This window comes from Falco cherrug, unplaced genomic scaffold, assembly GCF_023634085.1.
Source record: "Falco cherrug isolate bFalChe1 unplaced genomic scaffold, bFalChe1.pri scaffold_41, whole genome shotgun sequence".
In the NCBI taxonomy this organism is placed as follows: Eukaryota; Metazoa; Chordata; class Aves; order Falconiformes; family Falconidae; genus Falco; species Falco cherrug.
Window position 1 is genome coordinate 997,589 of NW_026599482.1, and position 13,655 is coordinate 1,011,243.

Sequence of the window (13,655 nt, forward strand, 5' to 3'; positions counted from 1 at the left end):
TTTTCGCAGGAGCGTTGCATCGGGAATGTTATGCGCACTGACCGGCAGCTTGACAAACTGAATGAGGTTAATTTGAGGGGCAGCAACAGGGCAAACGAAAGGCTGGTGTCTTGTTTGAAACAGAAAAGGAAGATGCTGTAATGCAGATGGCCGTGCTGCCACCCCGATGGTACTCTTAACCGTCGAGTGAAAATTGCTCTTCCTGTTAAGGCAAGCTTGCTGCTCGCTTTGGGGGAGACAAGATCATTACCTGAGCAAGCCAGGATGATTTGTGGTGAACTTCACTTTGGGACAGTGACTTCAGGAATTACTTGCAGTTCCCCTCAGGCACCAGCTTCCCTGTACCCCTCTCCTCTCTGCTGGGTGAGTTGTGTCTGTTCTGTTCTCAGTTGCAGGGAGCAGCAGGGAGCATCTCTGCCACCAGAAGAAAATAAATAAACCCCTGCCAAATCTGTGTGTTGAGATGGGGCTTTTTGGGTGGGAAGAGGGTTGTAGGGACTGCATACCTGCGTCCTCGGTTGGCTTATCCCTGCTTGCCAGGGTGTCTGCAGATCTGCGACCCTTGGGACCAGTGTGTCATCCTGTGCTCACCCAGTGAATCCTGTGTCTGTCGGGTGTGCTTTTCCCTGTCAGATTGCTTTCCCAGCTGCCAGGCAGCCCAGCCTGCTAGGGAATCCTCTGGATCCAGCGAGGGGGGGATTTGTGTCTGTCTTGGGTAAAAAAAGACTGGAGCAATGGATCAACATGAAGGAGCTGTTGCAGCTTAGCTGGGGGCTGATGTAACCTGCTGATAAAAGTGGCTGTTTCTCCTCCTTGCTCCGCTGTCATCTTCTTTTCCTGCCTCCCTAAGTGCCTGATTTTTGCCATATTGACAAGTGCCAAAGGCTTGTTATGGATTGATGGAAGTGTTTGCTCTCCCTGCAGAAAGGAAAAAGCATCGTTCTTAGATCATTTCCTACTTGTTCTTTGTCATGCTGTCTTCTCAGGGATCTTTTGTGTGACTGCTAAGGTTGACATCTCTTGGCATCACAGAAGGCAGCTGCGTATCGCGTCTCTGTGATCAGGAAAGAAAAGACAGGCCTAGGGTATAATTTTTCTTAATCAGTGGCAGCTTTCTTCTGCCTGCATAACCCCCGTGCTGGGTCTGTTATGTGCTACCGCAGGGTGGCAAATGGTTTCCCAGTGCCTTGTAACGAGGAGGAGACAGAAAAGCTTCCTTGGGGTTTCCTCTTCTCATGACAGTCGTAATGCGGGGTCCTGTCTCCTTCAGCCTGAGCCCTGAGCTCCCGGATCCAGAGCCCTGTGCTCCAGGTGAAGCTCGCTGCTGCCTGGTTTCCAGCAGTGCTTGTACAGCCAGCTGGGTTGTCTTCAGGAGGGTGCCTGGTGGCTCAGTGCAGATCCCCGTCTGCGTTCCCGGGGATGAGCTGCTGCCACATTCAACTGGAGCTGACCTTGCAGCATAGACCAAGATTTCGTTGGTTGGTTGTTTTTTTTTTTAAAAAAAAAAAAAAAAAAAAAAAAGCTGTACCTGGTTATCTTGTCACTGGGATTCGCTGTGGATAACTCCATGGATTTTTCAGGCAGCGTATAAAGGCTCTTGGTCAGGTGCGGTGTAAGCAAAGGCAGAACACGCAGTTCCCATACTCTCTGCTCCCCTGTAGTGCAGGATTTGTTTCATTTACTAATTTCATTGCTTATTCCCTCAAGCTTTTGATGACATTGCTTTTATTAATGAAATGGCCATATGGAAAGACCGCAAAACACGGAGATAAACTTCCAAACAGTGCTGATGCTGCTTTAGTGACTCTGTTTCTGGGTCTGGCTGATGGGTGATTCTGTTGCTCTCTGAGCAAACCGTGCAGGTTGCGGGCAGTGAAGGCTTTGAAGAGCACATCAGCATTGTCTGCAGTTCTCCCCAGCTACTCTCGCTGAAGTCGGAGCAGACTTCAATCAGCAAGAGGATGGTTTTCAAATCTACTGTAAATCACTCCCCCCGCCCCCAAAGCAGCTGAATAATTGGCCAGCCTGTCAGTGTTTGCTCATAGTGAGACAGAGGCAGACAGTGCTGCGCCCTTCTCATGATATCTGCAGTGCTGTTTAGAAATTAGGATTAAATTAACTTTCCAGGGTACGGGCAGCACTAGCCCTGCATATGTGGCCTCTTCCAAGGTGAGCAGAAGTTTTGAAGATGGATAGGCTTAACTCTTTCCTGAGCTGTCCCACCAGAGCCTCATGGTGCTCCAAAAGCTCACCTTTAGAGTGAAACCCTTGGTTTGGCTTTAAAGGCTGTGTTTTGCTTATACACAGCGGTACCAGTTTGTGCATTTCCACCCAGTTTGGTTTTGCCGGAGCCCTTTGTTGTAGCTGACAGGGCCTGGAAACACACAGCATCAGTCGTGAACAGGGCTCGTGGCCAGGAGCGTCCAGTCTCATGCTGGTGAGGGGTTGTACCAAAAGCTGAGGAAGGTAGAAGGCTGTTTCCCTCCCAGTGTCACTCAGGCTTAGGTCCGGGGCACGTGGGCCTTAAAAGGGGGAGCAAAGGTTTGGAGGAGACCTTGGAAAAGGGCCTGAAACCTGGCCTCAGGGAAGAGTTTGGATTTTATGGCATCCGCTATCTTCTATGGGTTCATGGTCTTTCAAAATTGCTGTGTTTCAGTAATGGAAGAAATTGTTACTCTGCTCATCTAGGAGAAGGGAACTTGTCGCATTGTGCTGCACCCGCTGGCCAACAGGGTTCAAGAAGGGTAGAAGTCTTCAAGGCAGTTACGCTGCTACAGGCCAGAGTGACTCAGCTGTGCTCTCTTCCCAAGGGAAAAGCCGGAGGATTTTGGTTGTTCAATCCTGTGCTTGGCAGCAGCTGGCCAAGCCGTGTCCGTGTCCTGGCTGGAGAGCCCCGATGTGCAGAGTGGTGGCACTGGTCTCCCCAGCCCAGCGGGGAGGGCAGATGGGACCTGGAGGGCTGAGCAATGGCCAGGGGACACAAATGGAGACAAGCTTTGCTGGCTCACTCAGCAGCTGCTGTTAGCTGAAGCAAGTGTGACAAATTGGGCTCCGTTGTCGGTGGCAGTGAGTGCCACACTTTAATTCTTTTTTCTTTTCTTTTTTTTTTTCCACTGGCTTTAGAAGCTCTGCCTCGATTTCACAAAACTTCTCCTTGCTGGTGCTCTGGGGCAGAGGCTCAACCAAAGCGGTCCCCCTGCTTTTGCCGAGGAGATGCTGGTGCCGAGGTGCCAGGAGGAGGCTGGTGGCTGGTGGGAGCATCCGGCCAGCCTTGTGCTCTGATCCCCACCCTGTGGGCCTTAGGGTGCTTCTGGGCTCTTTCTGCCACTGGCAGTTTGTGCGGGTGAGGAGTCACTCTGCTGTGAAGAGCACAGGCTCCCGCCCCTTAGGACAGCTAAAGCCCCTGGGACAAGGCTCCGTGCGCAGCTGATGTGGTGGGGGGTTATTTCCCCTTCGTGCGTGACCCCCACTGGGGGCGGTGGATCCGCCTGACGAGGTGTGAGCGCTCTCTCGCCAGAGCTATGGCTTGGTAAAGTACAGCTGCATTTTTCATGTTGAGTTCTGCTGCTTCTTCCACTCGTGCAAGGCCGGAATGACCAGATGGCTTCAATTAACGGGCTCAAAGTAACTTGCAGAGGGCAGCGTGGTGGGTCCTCGGCCATCCCTTGGGGCAGCCATCCAGCCGTCCATCTCTGATGCACGCTGATGCCCGCTAGAAGCAAACGTTGGCAGCTCTTATTCCCAATGAAATCTGTCCCAGGAGAAGCTAACGATCTCAGCGCTGAGCTTCTCGAAGCGGTTGATGCCAGCCCTTGCCTGGCGCTCTGGCTCTGGCGTCCAGTGGTGCAGGCTCCTGCAGGGACAGAAATAGCTGCTGTCTTTGTCTGCCCAGCACGTGCAGCTATTGCATCGTGTTCTGGAGCATTCACGCCTAAGCAAGGAGCAGGGATCTTGTCAGAAGTTAGATTTTGGCCTTCAGAGCAGGGGGATGGATGCTTTTAGCGTGTTCCCAAGGGATTTCTTGTCTCTGGGACACAACCTGGACCGGTGTAGGCAGAAGCTGACCTAAAAACCTGAGCGGAGCTGGTCCGGCAGAGCCTTTTGGTCCTGGCAGGTCTCCTGTTCAGCGGTGCACTGTGCTGCCCCTGGGACCCACACCAGATGCTAACGGAAAGGATGAGGATGCGATGCAAATCGTGCTCCTCCGGAGTGGGCTGTTGGCCTGGCAGGGCACGGTGGGTCTGCGCTGGGTCACCCTGGGACACTGCGAGTCTGGCTCCATCGAGACAGCCTGTCATTGATCCTCAGTAATAGTTCCTTGGGTACAACTTACTGCGCGGCTTGTTGCCAAGCTGTGATAAATGAGCTTTGTCAGATAGCAGACTTGCAGATTCACCTCTGGAGCAGAGCTATCGGGTCTCCTTTTCAAGCAAGCTGCTCGGTGTCAGCGTGAATCGGAGGAGAAGTTGTACATTAACGTCAGTGAAAACCTAACGCCCACTGGCTCGGTGTGAGTGAGCTGGCTGGGTAGCCCTTGGCTGGCGGCAGCGCAGCCGATGCCTCCGAGGCCAGCGACCAGCTGCAGGGACCACAGGGGAGGGTTGGTGGGAATCCTCCGTGGTCAGTGAGGTCCCAGTGTTTACCCCGTGGCAGCCACCTGCCTCCATCCCAGTCTCGTCTTGCTTTTTTAAAAATTTTTTTCAAGACTCTTTTTTTGAAGCCCTAGAGGACAAATTAAATGGAGCTGAGTGTATAAATGTTGCTGGTGCCTGGAATCGTTTTGATGCCTTTGGCACGCTCCGTTATGGGATGCAGGCATGCAGCCCTGACCTGCTCTACGTGGAGGGCACAGCCAGCCTAAGGAGTTAGCGTAGCGGGAGCACCTACGCTTGCTGCTGGGACCCTGAATGCTCAGCAAGTTATCGCTTCCCTGGCCTCCAGCTAGCCTTCACCTTGTCAGCAGAGGTCATTTTGGGGTGTTATTTTAAATGTTTCTGTGACTTCAAAGTGCTGCTTGGTTTTCTGCTGCTCTTCTCCCTTGGGCTGGCTGGTGTCCTGTTAGAGCTCAGAGCTGCCAGCCCGCCGGACAGAAACTCGAGCTAACTTCACCTGGATCGAGCACTTGCTTTTATCATGTCAGGCCTCTGAGCACACCGTTGTTTTCTATTTAAAGGAAAAAAAAAAAAAAAAAGAAAAGGAAAGTAACCCTCTCCTGGACAATACTGTAGAGTTTTGGATGAGTGGTGCCTGTCATCCCAAACACAGCGCTGAACTGTGATGCATGTAGCACTGATGCTGTGACGGACACTTGAAAGCCACGTGTCTGCATCCCAGTGCATTTCCTGCTGGCCCGGGAGCACTGCGTGCATTTCTCTTCTGCGAGCTTGCTCCTTGTGAATGTGGCTTTAGGTGGGCTGGAGGGGTCCAGCGCCTCTGTTGCCCCATCCGTAGAGGGAGGCCCGTGAGGACCCAGAGGAAAAGAGTGCTTGGGAAGCCCAGGCCATGCCCACAGGGCACATGTCTTGTGGTTTTCTTTCTGCTTCTTGTTTCGCTGCCCTGCTATAAACACTTAGAGCTGACTTTGCCAAAGCAGAGGGCCTTGGGGCACCTCACTGCAGGTGATGATCCGTGGGAACAGAGGGCTGCAGCCCTTGAGGGGCTGTTGAGAAGCCTGACTCTTGGGAAAGAAGACTTTGGGGTTTCATCAACCGCTTTTGCAAAGTTATTCTTTGGGGTCTCAGCAGTATCCCCCAGCCGTGTGGCTGCTGCGGGGGGACTGGAGCAGTCCTGGCTTCCTCTGGCCTGGAGCCTTTATGGCAGAGCTGGCCACCGTTGTCGGGAAGCCAGGAGATATCAAGTGGCTTCCCTGGGTGTGCCCTCCAAGAGGGAGGCTGGAGGGACAGTAGCATTCTCCTGAGGGTGAGCATCCCTTGGGTCAGACAAAGCTGGGTTAACAAAGTGAGTCTGTTAAGGGAGGGTAAAACAGAGGTTGTATGAGCTCCTGCACGGGTGCTGTTTCCAGGCACTGTAGCTCAGAGTTGGGGAAACGAAGCCTTCATGGTTTTTACCCTCATGTCTTTAATCCTTTTCTGCATCCCGCAGGAGACCAGGGTCCATGGTTTCCATCCTAAGTTACTGTTTGGCTCATCTTACAGGCTGGCAAACGCTCGCGCTGGAGGATTGAACCCAGTAAAGGAGTGATCCCCCCCGAGAGCGAGGTGTCTGTGGCCATCATAGCAAACTTGGACGACACCGAGAGATTTGAGGATGAGGTGAAGGTGTCCATAGAGAACAGCCACACCTACGTCATCCCCGTCCAGGCTGTCGGCACGGGCACAACGATTGTCACCGACAAACCCATTGCTCCGGAGCTCAACTTGGGCCTCCGCTTCAGGTAGGGATCTCTCGGCTCCCACTTCCCACATGGGCTCGGCAAGGAGTTTTGCTGTAGTCCTTCAGGCTAGTTGTTCTTCAGTGCTCGAGGTCCTGGCTCTGCTTCACTGAAGCCACAGGAACTCCTTTAGGAATGTTCTATGGCCATTTCAAAGTCGTTAGATACCCTCAGAAGCTACCAAAATGGAAACCAGTTGCTAGGTTGTCCCTGACTTGTCTTTAGTTGGAATATGTTTATTTCCATACTTTATCAAAGAATGAGCTGGAGGAAAACAGCAGGTCCCAGAAGCCTCCTGCTGGAAAATGCTACATTACAAGTATAAACATATTTCTGTTTGCAATAACGTTGCTTACCTTTCCAGTCGCTATGGTCTATTCTCTCGCAAGAGTGGAAAACCTTGGTGGTAGCTTGTTAGCAACTCCTCGACTGAATTAATGGTGCTGGTTTATTTCCCTTGTGCCTGGGAGTCCTGCAGGAGCTGCCGAGTTTCTTTGCCCTGTATCATCCATCAGTTTGCTCGTCTTCCCCGGTTCCCCGGCTGGGCCGCTCTTTAGAGGCGCTTGCTCTTCCCTCGTTTCCCCCGCCCGCTTTCCTTGCGGTCTGCCAGCACTGCGGCGGCGGCAGCCCGAGGCAGAAGCGAGCGAGGGTGCCTGCAGGAGCAGCTCTGAGCGGGAGAGGAGGAGAGGTTGGCTGAGGTTGGGTGGGATAAATTGCGTGTGCTACCTGAAAGAGCTTAGCTCGGGAGGGGGCATTCGCGGATCCTAGTGCGTGTGTCTGAAACTGGCTACATTCTTATAAATGGGAGAGAAAATAAGCCTTTTCAAAGCGCTGTTGCTGTCGGAGTCCTCTTGGGACGAGAATAATACTCTTCTCCAAGTGCCTGTTCCTTTTGCTGGCTGCAAAGAGGCTCCACAGTGCTCTGATACCTAAATTTTGGGCTAGAAAGAGGAGGTTGATGCTGCCTTAAGCATTTAGGCTAGATTAGTGGGGTGGGGTGGGGTGTTGGGGTGTGTTAAATGTGCACCCACAAGCCCCCCAGGTAAGCAGGGACATTACAGGGAGATTGGCACTTGGCCAGCGTGCCCTGTGCTCTGTGCAGCCACAGATGGGCTGCACAGCGGAGGGGAGAGTGTGGGTGGGATTGCTGTCGTCGTCCTCTGCCCCCCTTCGTGTCTTTGCCCGCAAGCTAGTTGGGAGCCGCCGTTGGCAGCGGGTGCAGAGCTGCCACCAGGTGAGCTGGGGGGACCCAGGTGACATCCCAGATGAGGTGGGCTTTCCCAGAGCCACAAATCAGGCATCTACCCAGAGCTTCCCCTAGCCTTCATCTGCCGCTGTCCACAACAGAAAACCGGTTCATACTAAGCCTTGTACACATCATTTGTAAAGTGTGTTTCAAAGACTCGTTTGTTCTAATCTGTCACTTCTGTGTTGGTGTTTAGCTGCTTGTGGCAGACGTGCATTTTGCAAGCCACGTGTTCTGTACCTTTCAAAAACCCAATAACTGTTGTAGGAACAATTCTGTTCCTGGTGGTGCTCAGATTTATAGAGGGTAGAATAATTATTCCACGCTGGCCTGCAGTTAGTGTTTCTTTACATAATGGAACCAATTTCCATGGAATATTCGTTTTGGTTTATATCTAGCTGTAGAGGTCAATCTCTTGTTGTCACTCCATTCCCTCAGCTGGTAGACCGGGTCTTGTTGCTGTGTTTGTCTTGGGCGAAGCTTATGCTGATCCTGCGTTCTCACAGTGCGTTTACCTTCCGAAGACACAAAACCATCTGCCCTGTTCAGCTGATGCGTTGGGGGCAGGGAGAGTTGGATGCTCCCTAAGAGATGGGGGAGTGAGGGGGGTAAGATGGGCCCCGACGGTGGGATAACTGGTGCCCAGATCTCCAGATGAGTCTCTGCACCCTGCCAGCTCCCCAGTAGCATCTTCAGAGGAAGCCACCTGAGGCAGCAGCTCCCCAGGGGCAGGTGAAATGGCAGCAGAGCTGTTCGTCCACCCACCTGCAGCCAGGGCAGACCAGCTTCGTGCCTGGTGCAGGGAGACCTGCAGGACGCACCTTGGGAAAACCCTCTGAGTGCTGAGCACCAAAGGGTGATGCTCTGCTCGCGAGTACCTGAGGTGATGGATCTTTGCGAAGCTTTTCCTTGCTGTACACAAACTGACCAGCTGCTGGATGCTGAACTTCGGGCCAGCCGAGGTCTGGCTTTGGCTGAAGCTTTGAGCTAGGTCAGCCTTTTCAGAGGTGGTTTTGTTGCTGGGCGTGTGGTCAGATAACGCCATCGGGGTGCTGAAGCTGGGTGACCGCTGGGAAATAGCAGCTCCCATAACGTTTTCCATCTCTGCTTGTCTTCTAGCTTTGATCGCTGCTGTTACCGTTTCAAGATGACAAACAGAGGACGACGCACCCACCAGCTGTATTGGTCAACAGAAGGCTTCCCCACGTTCAGCCATCGTGACCGTCTCCGTGCCATCAGTAACACCAAGGGCACAGATTCCTCCCAGAGCCCCAAACCTGCCTGCCCTGTGTTTAAGCTTCAACCGCTGAGGACAGAGCTGATGCCGGGCAAGACTGTGGAGATGGTGCTGGAAGGCTCCTCCAGCACTCCCCAGGTGAGGTGCCCCACGAGGGCTGCGCCCTCCCCACCAGGTCACCTCCGCTGGGGCTTCTTCCGACCCCTTGACATTTGCCTTGGGAAGAGGAGCAAGCGCTTTCCAGAAACTGTTTTAATGCCACAAGTTGCCATGGCAGCACCGGCTGCTTTCCTTGCTGGCCGCCATCAGTGTTTCCATAGCCACCATAAACCCAGCTCGCTGGTACCAAAATGCGGGCTGAAGGGAATGTTGCTGCTTCAGAAGCAGAGGGCAGGTTACAGGGTGTCGTGTGCTGAGGCAGAAAGGAAGGGCGGAGAAAATAAGTTACGCTTAGGCTAGGAGCAGAGGCTGTAAATAAATGAAAACATGTGAGGTCATAGATCTGGTGAAAAGAGTGAGTTAAAAAAACCCAAGCACCAAACCTGTGAAGAGAGGGAGAGTCTGAGAGCAGCATCATTTTTCCTCTGTAGACAAACATGGGCAGAGGCTTGTCTAGCGCTGAGTCCTGGAGGAGAAAAAACAGTGCGTGCCAGCCCTGATGGTCAGAGTGACGTTCATCCACGTGGGAAAGTGTTCCCAGGGACCGTTATAATTGACAGCTTGACTTGTTGTCGGTATTTCCATACCAGCTCACCCCAGACTCTCAGCCAGCCTTGGTGTCCCAAGGGCAGCCGGGTCTGGCAGCACCCTTGGGTGGCAGCTCAGCAGGGTCACGGGGTGTTCTCCCCCCCCGGGCCCTTCTTTCCAGGCCAGGGGAAATCCAACTCTGCAGAGGAGCTGCCAGCTAACCCTGGTGTACATTCCTTGGCTCTGGGACCGCTGGGCCCAGGTGTTTAAGCAAATGTGGAATGAATCTTCATGAAGCTCCTGCTGTTCCTAATGATCTGAAAGGTGCTTGCAAGGGTTGCCTCAGTGGCAGCTTGCAGAAGGCTTGATCGCTCGCCTAGCTGAGTGCCCTCATAAATAGGATGCAGCATAACAAGAGGAGGGGGCTATTGAGGAGAGCAGTGGCTGTAAGTTGCGGCAGGAATAGGGTCCGTGGTTGGGTGGCTAGCAACTGCAGCGTGTTTTGTGGATGCCCTGCCAGCACCTGCTTGGGTGACGCGTGACTCTTGCATGCAGGTGGTGAAGGAGCGGCTGCTGTGTCACGCCGTGGTGGGGAGCAAGGCGGGGAAGGCACAGATAATGCAGATGGACGTCACGTGTGAGTTCGTTGATCCCGTTCTGCAAGTGTCTACCAGAGAAATCGCATTCCGGGTGGAGAAGGTAAGTCTCAGGATTGCATCCTGGCATTGAAGAGCGTGGCTGATGGCCGAAAGCCTGCGGGGTGTGCGTGCCCGTTAAACACGGGGGGACGGGGATGGTTAAACCGCTTCCCCAAGTCCACGGGGCTTCGGCTATCGATTCGAGCCAGAGCAAGCTTTGGCCGTTACCACGAGATGGTTCTACCACAGAGATGGTGATTTTGCTGCCCTGGGGTCGGGGACAGTCACAGCTCTGCCCTTCTCGAGGTGGAGGCAGGATCGAGCTGCTGCGCCAAGGGCACAGGTGAGGCAGTGGGACCCGCGAGCGCAGCGTGGCCGTTGCACAGCTGCCTTGTGCGCTGGGGCTGCTGGGGGAAGAGCCGATCGCTGCAGCTGAGCGATGCTAAACCCCTCCTCACCCTTCCTGAGGTGCTTTGTGAAGTAAGTGAGGGTATTCTTAGTGATGAGATGGTTTTCTGACATCAGCAAAGTAAAGCTGAGATTGCAGCTGCTGCGCTGAGGGGGGATCGTAGCCACTTGTAGAGAGACACGCATTTGTGTAGTCAGGATGAAGGGAGGTTTTTGAGGCTCCTCCAAGGCATGGGGATGTCTGAACACCGATCCTGCAGGGAAGCTGAGAAAAATGGAGCTTCCTGCCAATTCCTCAGGCTGGTGAAGGAAAACTGTCATCTTTTGTCTCTCTCTGCCTTCCCTGCTCTTGGCATGGATGCTCTTTGCGTTTCCCTCAGCCTCACCTCCTTCAAAGGACCTGCAGTCATCCCTCAGCTGCAGTGATGACAACACCGATGCAAAACAGGAGCCCTTTAGTCTCTGGGTCCTGACTCCTCCATCATCTTTCCCTCTCCAATGCGGTGTCTGAAACAGAGAAGATTGTCCATTATTTAGTTTCTGTATTTTCAGGCCTCTCCTCTGGTTCCCAGGCTTCCAGAGAAGCACAAAATCCTGTGAGCGGGCGGTTCACACTTAATGAGAAGCTTTTCAGCTGTTCCTGATGTCTGCCTGTGTTCTGCTTGATGCCCCGTGCTCTGGTTTATCGAGTGCTATGACACTGCAGCTGTTGGATATCGATACATCCAGAACTAGTTTCCCAACCGCTGCCTAGTTGATGTGAACCCTGCAGGAAGGCCAGAGCGATGCATAAGCAGGAAGAAATAGCTTAGGCTGAGCTTGACTGTGAGGCTACAGACACTTTGTCACTGGAGCAGGGACAGCAGGACACACGTTGCAACCAGACCGTTGAGGTTTCTAGCTGGCTGTTTGTGCGTGTAAATGTTCCAAGCTAACCTTAGGCTACTGCAGGCTCTCTCCTCCAGGCCAAATCCTGCTTGCTTTTCTCTTCTGACTAGCCATCCCTGCTTTTATGAGGCTCCTGGAGCCACTAAGGCTGTACGAAATGACTGGGGGTGAAAATCGTCTTGTGCCATTCTGCCCAAGAGAGGGTAAACTGGAGACAAGCGCTCTGGGTTCACTTTCTGCTTTTGACCTTGGTCAAGCAGCTGCCTCCTCTCGAGGTGCTGTTCCCTCGTCTGTATGTGAGACTGTTTCCCGGCCCCCTGGGGGATGCTGTGGTTTCTAAACGTGAAAAGCACCTGACGTTCTGAAAGAAAAACCTTGTAGAAGGGTAGAAACTAATACAGACAGTGAATAAGAGATGTGTGCAATTTTGGGGTTGAAAACTCTGAAATGCGTCGGAAGGGAAGGGAGGTGCGTGGCCACTTCAGGTTGTTTTTTTCTTGTCTCCTCTTTCTGTAGCTACCCAGTGACGTCCTCAGCCTACAGCATAAGCCTCTTTCTTTAAAAAACATGTCCTCCCTGCCGCTGGGCGTCGTCCTGGCCTTAGACCAACCCTTCCGAGTCTGTGATGCGGCCCGGCAGCCCCTCCCTGCAGATGTCCAGGTGAGCAGGACCTTCCCGCGGTGGGCTTTGAGGAGGAGGGATGTGGCGGTGCGTTCCTGTTGGGAGGTCCTCTGGCAGGGTCTCCTGTAGAGTCAGCAGTAGCCTGGCCCCAACTCAATCAGATCTGAAGCGAGCTGCTGGAAGAAACAAAAATACCCGAGTTGGGAAGATACTTCGTGGCTCAAAGCCATGAGGAGAAGGGAGCAGGCACCTAGGGCTGGGCAAGCCATGGAGTAGAGGTATCTCCTGGGACTTGCAGCAGCCGTCCTCAGCCAACCTCAAGAGCAGCTTGCTCTCTGTGAGGGCAGCTCTGCCTTCGGGAAGGCTGAGGATGCTCCTCCCACTGTCGCCTGGCACCTGCCCTGTCGGTGGTGAAGGCGCTGGACATGGGCTCTGCTGGACACGCGCTGGTGGAGGTGCGGGCACCGTTCCTGTGCCGCGCCGGTGACTGGCCCCTGCGAGGCTGAGGCTGCCGTGCCGGTGCACTTGTGCTGTGAGGATAAAGGAGTTTCTCTGGAGTCAGGGCAGCAGCCCTGGCTTGCCGGAGTGCTGGTTCGGCTGTGTGTTTAGCACAGAGCCTCTGTGGGTCCAGAATTCAGTAGGACAATATTTATTTCCCCCTGGTATCGATGCAAAGCACAGAAACGTGAGCCTGCAATAGTCTGACGAGAGCGTGGTGCTTGCAGTCAGGCACTCGCTGTAAAGAACGTGCAGGGTGGGCTGAGAAGCCCACGCTGAGGTCATGCTTTAAGACATTGACGTGTTCCATGCTATCCAGCCTTGGACTTCATTACGCTGGTGTTTGATCTTTTTAATCTCCTTGCAGCCAACGAAGCTGGAGGTAGGGGAGGAACGTCATTTCTTCATCGGATTTAACCCTGCTCACGAGGAGCGTCTGAATAGCTGGGTGGCAGAGAAGGCTCTGAAGATACAGCTGCTCGAGCATCCTCACGAGGAGCAGGTCACTGTTCGGGGAGAAGTCTTCTTCCCAAATCTCCAGTTCCAGACCATGGCCGTGGACTTTGGGTGCATCTTGAATGACACTGAGGTGGAGCGTTACATTGAGATGACCAACTGCAGCCCGCTTCTCGTCCGGTACCACTGGTCATTCCTGACGGGCGGCCACGCGAGCCAGCTGAGGTATGTGCACCGTTGCCCTCTCCTTGAAGCTCCTCTTCCTAGTGTCCTGTCTGTACCTGGCAAAGACCCAGGCTGTTTGCCTGGGATCTGGCAAGCAGCTTTCAACTCTCCCTGGTGGGAATAACACCTGCCAGCCGTGGTCAGGCTAGATGCTCAGGGAAAAGGTGATCTCTGCCGGTTGGACGCTGCAGGGGAGAGCATGTTCTCCAGCCAAGCTGGGGCTGTATGACACTACTAACGCTTTTTGCTTAGCCCATACCCTGGAGTCCTGCTGTGCCTCTGGAGCTACAAAGCCACGCTTAGGCACGTGGACGGTAACATCACCGGTTTTCCATCCCTGCCAACCCTGTACGTTGTCAT

At 53.6% G+C, this 13,655-nt stretch overlaps 1 pseudogene; it reads left to right on the top strand.

The window, feature by feature from the left end:
* Positions 1-13,655, top strand: part of LOC106630800 (hydrocephalus-inducing protein homolog) — a 111,610-nt pseudogene that overhangs the window by 57,057 nt on the left and 40,898 nt on the right.